A 6,196-nucleotide genomic window follows, 5' to 3' on the forward strand; every position below is an offset into this window, starting at 1 on the left:
CCGAGCGCCCGAACCCGATAGGCCCCTCTGGGCCATTGACATGTGGGGCCGCCCCCAAAACGTTTTTATAAAAAAAGAAGAAAAAATAATGAAATAAAATGAATTAATAAAATTAATAATTAATTAATTAGTGAATTAATTAAGTTAATTAACCCCGTTTAATTAATCTAATTAGCTAGTTAGTTTAATTAAATAGTAATTAGATTAGCTAAATCCTAGTTAACCTAAACAGAGTATGATAGGTGGGTCCCACCTGTCAGGTTGACCAGGTCAACTGTACGGTTGACTGCTGACGTCATACATACGTCATGCTGACGTCATCCCACACTGTTCTGGATAATGTTAGAATTAAATAGATAAATAAATTCAGAAAATGATTAAAACTTTAGAAAAACATAGAAAATAAACCGTAGCTCAGATGAAAATATTTTCTACATGAAAGTTGCTCACATCGACGAGACGAATCCGGATACGCAGCTCGTTCGTCCGCCACACATCCTTAGCATAGCAAACTCGCAACTTTCCCCCTCCTGTTCATCTGTCCGAAAACGGGAAACACCGGGAATACTTTCCCGGATGTTTCCCCCTTCGCCTGTATCACCTCCTACCGCGTTAGGGCACACCTAGCACCGATGTTTGCTTTGTCATGCATCGTCATGCATCTGTTTGCAATGTATTTACTGGTTCTTCCCCCTCTTCTTCTCGGGTAGACCCTGAGACCGACGCTGATGCCCCTGAGTACGACTACGTCGACGACGATCCCTCCTTCTTGCCAGAGCAACCAGGCAAGCCCCCCATTGATCAGCAGATATCGCCTATTCTTCTCTATACTGCTTGCATTAGAATAGTGTAGCATGTTACTGCTTTCCGTTAATCCTATTCTTCTGCATAGCCTGTCTTTGCCACTACTGTTGTTACCTTTACTCGCAATCCTACATGCTTAGTATAGGATGCTAGTATTCCATCTATGGCCCTACATTCTTGTCCGTCTGCTGGGCTATACTATCGGGCCGTGATCACTTGGGAGGTGATCATGGGTTTATACTATATACTTTATACATGATACATGTGGTGACTAAAGTCGGGTCGGCTCGTGGAGCACCCGCTAGTGATTCATGATACATGATACTGAAAGGACCTTTGTCCCAACGGCCCTCTGTGTGGATCTTTGTGGCGGAGCGACAGGGCAAGTTGAGACTACCTAGGTGAGAGGTGGGCCTGGCCCTGGTCGGCGTCCGCGGTTACTTCAAAATAACACGCTTAACGAGTTCTTGGTATTTGATCTGAGTCTGGCCATTTGGTCTATACGCACTAACCAACTACGTGGGAAAGATATGGGCACTCGACGTCGTGGTATCAGCCGAAGCCTTCGTGACGTCAGCGACTGAGCAGCGCGCGCCGGATTGGTCCGCGTAACGCAACTTCCTTTGAAATGGAGGTTGCTAGGTCTCCTTCCGGCCGCCCTCGTAACGTGCAGCTGTGCAATGGGTGATGGGCCCAGACCCCTGCGCCATAGGATTTAGACCGGCGTGCTGACCTCTCTGTTGTGCCTAGGTGGGGTTGCGACGTCTTGATCTTCCGCGGCCGGGCATGACCCAGAAAAGTGTGTCCGGCCAAATGGGATCGAGCGTGTTGGGTTATGTGGTGCACCCATGCAGGGAAGTTTATCTATTCGAATAGCCGTGTCCCTCGATAAAAGGACGAACCAGAGTTGTACCTTGACCTTATGACAACTAGAACTGGATACTTAATAAAACACACCCTTCCAAGTGCCAGATACAACCCGGTGATCGCTCTCTCATAGGTCGAGGAGGAGAGGATCGCCGGGTAGGATTATGCTATACGATGCTACTTGGTGAACTTACCATCTACTCTCTTCTACATGCTGCAAGATGGAGGCTGCCAGAAGCGTAGTCTTCGACAGGATTAGCTATCCCCCTCTTATTCTGGCATTCTGCAGTTCAATCCACCTATATGGCCCCTTTACACATATACCCATGCATATGTAGTGTAGATCCTTGCTTGCGAGTACTTTGGATGAGTACTCACGGTTGCTTTTCTCCCTCTTTTCCCCCTTTCCCTTCTATCTGGTTGTCGCAACCAGATGCTGGAGCCCAGGAGCCAGACGCCACCGTCTACGACGACTCCTACTACACGGGAGGTGCCTACTACTACGTGCAAGCCGCTGACGACGACCAGGAGTAGTTTAGGAGGATCCCAGGCCGGAGGCCTGCGCCTCTTTCGATCTGTATCCCAGTTTGTGCTAGCCATCTTATGGCAACTTGTTTAACTTATGTCTGTACTCAGATATTGTTGCTTCCGCTGACTCGTCTATGATCGAGCACTTGTATTCGAGCTTTCGAGGCCCCTGGCTTCTATTATGTTGCTTGTATGACTTATTTTATTTATAGAGTTGTGTTGTGATATCTTCCCGTGAGTCCCTGATCTTGATCGTACACGTTTGCGTGTATGATTAGTGTACGATTGAATCGGGAGCGTCACAGTACACATGTTGATTGACTTGAAGAAGGTCTATCTCGTTACTTTTTGATAATTTTTGTTTTTAACACATGTTGATTGGCTTGAATGAAGGTCTATCCTGTTACTTTACGACATGTTTCCAAAACTTGGACCTCGAGGTCAATTCAACCAATAGGACGGAGCACTATGTACATTCAACGCAATTAAATGTTTTCCAAAAAAAGTGATATGATTTCTGTGAAACTTATAAGTCATGTATGTCAAATTAACCTCTGTGTACTTGTTCTCGAATTAACCTCTGGGCCTTTTTGCCGCGTATCACACACATCTTGTTAAGTTGCACCGTTTATGTTCTCTTTCCTAATCGAGAACAGTTCATTTGACTGAACCGTATGTCGTATATCGCAGACACCTTGATCAGGCTGACCATTTCTGTTGCTTTCCCTAATAGCAAATAGTTCATCGGAGCGAACTGTATGCCGTATATCGCACACACATTGATATGGCTGCCCGTTTCTGTTGTACTGTCTAATCGCAAACAGTTCGTCTGATTCAACCGTATGCCCTGCATCGCACACACAACTAAAATTTGAACCATGTTTGATGGCTCCGCCATCGGAAATGTTTTGCACCTTTTTTGACGGTTTTTTTACACCACCATTTGCGATTATTGCATCGCACACAGTTTCATCGAAGGGTCTTTGATCACAGTGTCGCGTTAGCAGCAACCTGCAGTAGTGATACTCATTGTATGAAGAACTATCTGATTCTCGAGGCATACCTTTATTCTGACTGATCCTTGTTTCTATCCCAACTGTTGCAGATCTGACTCTTGTAAAACACTATCATATGCTGACAACCCACTGTTTAATATCTACCAGTGTCATACTGAAGAAGACTGGGTAGCTTGCGTTGGAAGCCATCGGGATATCTTGTTAAGGAAGACTGGATGGCTTGTGCTCAAAGCTTTCGGCGGATATCTTGCTGAGGAAGGATGGGTAGCATACCTTATAAGCTTCCCCCCTTAAAGACTTGCTAGGGAAGACTCGGTACCTTATGCTAGAAGCTTGTGCAGTATCTTACTGAAGAAGGCTGAATATCTTGCATGGGAATCCATTCATACCTTACTGATGCATGCTGAGGAATCTTGCCTTGTACGCTTTGCTGACAGATTGTGCAGAAAGTTTGGACTGATTTTCTTTGTGAACTCTGACTTGAAATGAACGGTTGGACTTGGATCCAATTTTGTTCTCATGCTGGTTTAATCATTGTTGCAATAAAGATGTATCTTTGACGGGTACTTGTTACTGAAAGTCTGATCAGAATATAACTTGTATCCAGACCAGATGTCTGCAATACACTTCTGACAGCTGAAAATCTCATTGCTTATAACTGAGTCCCTTGGTATATATCTTTACTTCTCATGGCTTCTTCTGATCCAGTGTCGGTTGATGAGCAATTTTCCATAAGGGGCTAACACCGAAGATTCAAAACAAACAAGCACGAGAAAATGATCGATTGCAACAAAGCACACAACAAACAAGCTAAATAAAGCACACAACAAACAAGCTACAAAACTACTCCACACAGGCACACAGAAGCATGATACTACAGTAGATGCACATGCACTACACGAAGGACTACACCCTACGCTTGAGCAAACGCTTGGGAAATGACGAAGAAGCTCAGGGAGTAGCGAGCAGAACTGTTGACTCCGAAACTCCGGATGGATGAGGCGGAGGGGTGGAAAAAGCTAGCAGAGACCAAGGTAGGGAAGCAACAAGCAATCTCCTGGCTCGAATGGCGTCTCGGACTAATTCCGAAATGAGAAGACACTCGGCCGTCATGTAACGGGACATGGCAAGGATAGCCGGGTCATCTTGAGGGTTGACAGAAGGGAACTTGATCCGCTTATAATTCTCAACGATGGTGGGATAATACTGATAAGCACGGTTCTCTTGCACCATGCTTTCTTGTTGACGAAGACCGGTGATTCCAGCCATTGCGGCAAGCTGAACGACACACTCGGGAGTAGCGCCGTAACCACCGTGGAAACTGTAGGTGCGCTTACCAACAGGAATCGTGGCTGATAGATGGACATGAGCAACATATTGCTGAATTCTTCCTTCGGTAGAAAACTGGAATACTTGATAATTAGGAGGATCTCCGCGGGGATAAATGCTATGCCACATATTGCCAAGGAGGGTGGCAAAGCTGAGAAGTGCAGGAGAGGGATTGAATGCAATAGGAACATCACCGCCAGCTTTGGGGAGGGCATTGAACTCGTGGAAGCTAACCGCCATCTACGCACGAAACAGGGGTTAGGGGTAACCGAATAAGACTATATGTAGCAAACAAATGCAACAACCAAATGTAGCAAGCAAGGGCAACAACCAGACCGTATACTACCAGTTTGTAACGTTCTAGCGGACTAGGATGCTCTACAGCTAGACCTGGCTCTGATACCAAGCCTGTGGCACCCCAGCTCAGAGAAATCGGAACGCCCCGTATTCCAGCCCAAAGATTGAGGTGAAGTCTTCTGGAATACGGCACTGCTTAGCATAGAACTGTTGAGAGGAGAACGACTTAATAATATTAGGAGGCCAAATCCAACATGTATATGAGTACAAGAGGATGCCAAGAGACTAGAATGCAAAAGACCAAAGGACATTACTAATATAACTCTAACACCCCCCTCAAACTCATGGTGGATTCACAACACTGAGTTTGGAGAGGTGAAATCCATGTTCTGCTCTAGTCTGGGCCTTCGTGAAGAAGTCTGCTAGCTGTAACTCAGAAGGCACATACTGAAGAGCAATAACATGATCCTGTACAGTAGCGCGCACATAAGAAGCATCAACACCAATATGCTTGGTAAGCTCATGCTTCACGGGATCTCGTGCAATACTGATAGCACCTGTACTGTGTGACAAGAGGGCGGTAGGTGTAGTAAAAGAAACACCAAAATCCTCTAGTAACCATCGTAACCAAGTCACCTCTGCTGTCAGAAGAGCCATAGCTCGCAATTCAGCCTATGCACTCGAACGGGAGACTGCAGTCTGTTTCTTTGTCTTCCAAGCAATGTGAGAACCACCAAGAAAAACACAGTAGGCAGAAAGTGAACGGCGGTCGTAGTATCACTAGCCCACGTAGCATCCAAATAGGCCTGGAGCTGTAACGAGTTGGAACGGGGGAAAAAGAGACGATGAGATATCGTGCCACGAAGGTATTGTAGAACACGAAGAAGGTGACTATTGTGAAATGAAGTGGGAGTAGAAACAAACTGACTCAGAATATGGACAGGATAAGAGATATCCGGACGAGTGATGGAAAGATAGACAAGACTCCCAACAACATGACGATAACGTGTCGGATCAGACAACGGCTCACCATCAGAAGCGCGAAGGTGAACATTGAGCTCCATAGGAGTCTCCGCAGTGCCCTCATCACTAAGAGCCGAACGGGCGAGAAGATTCTGGATATACTTTTCTTAGGAAATAAAGAAACCATCAGAGGTGGAGGAAACCTCAATCTCAAGAAAGTAACGAAGAGGACCAAGATCAGACATAAGGAACTGCTCAGTGAGACGGGCCTTGACAAAGGCAATGTACTCTGAATTGTCGCCAGTGATGATCATGTCATCAACATATAGAAGAATAAGAGTGCGACCACGAGCAGAAAGGTGAACAAACAACGCTGGATCATGAGCACTAGG

This window comes from Triticum aestivum, chromosome 2D (assembly GCF_018294505.1).
Source record: "Triticum aestivum cultivar Chinese Spring chromosome 2D, IWGSC CS RefSeq v2.1, whole genome shotgun sequence".
Taxonomy (NCBI): Eukaryota; Viridiplantae; Streptophyta; class Magnoliopsida; order Poales; family Poaceae; genus Triticum; species Triticum aestivum.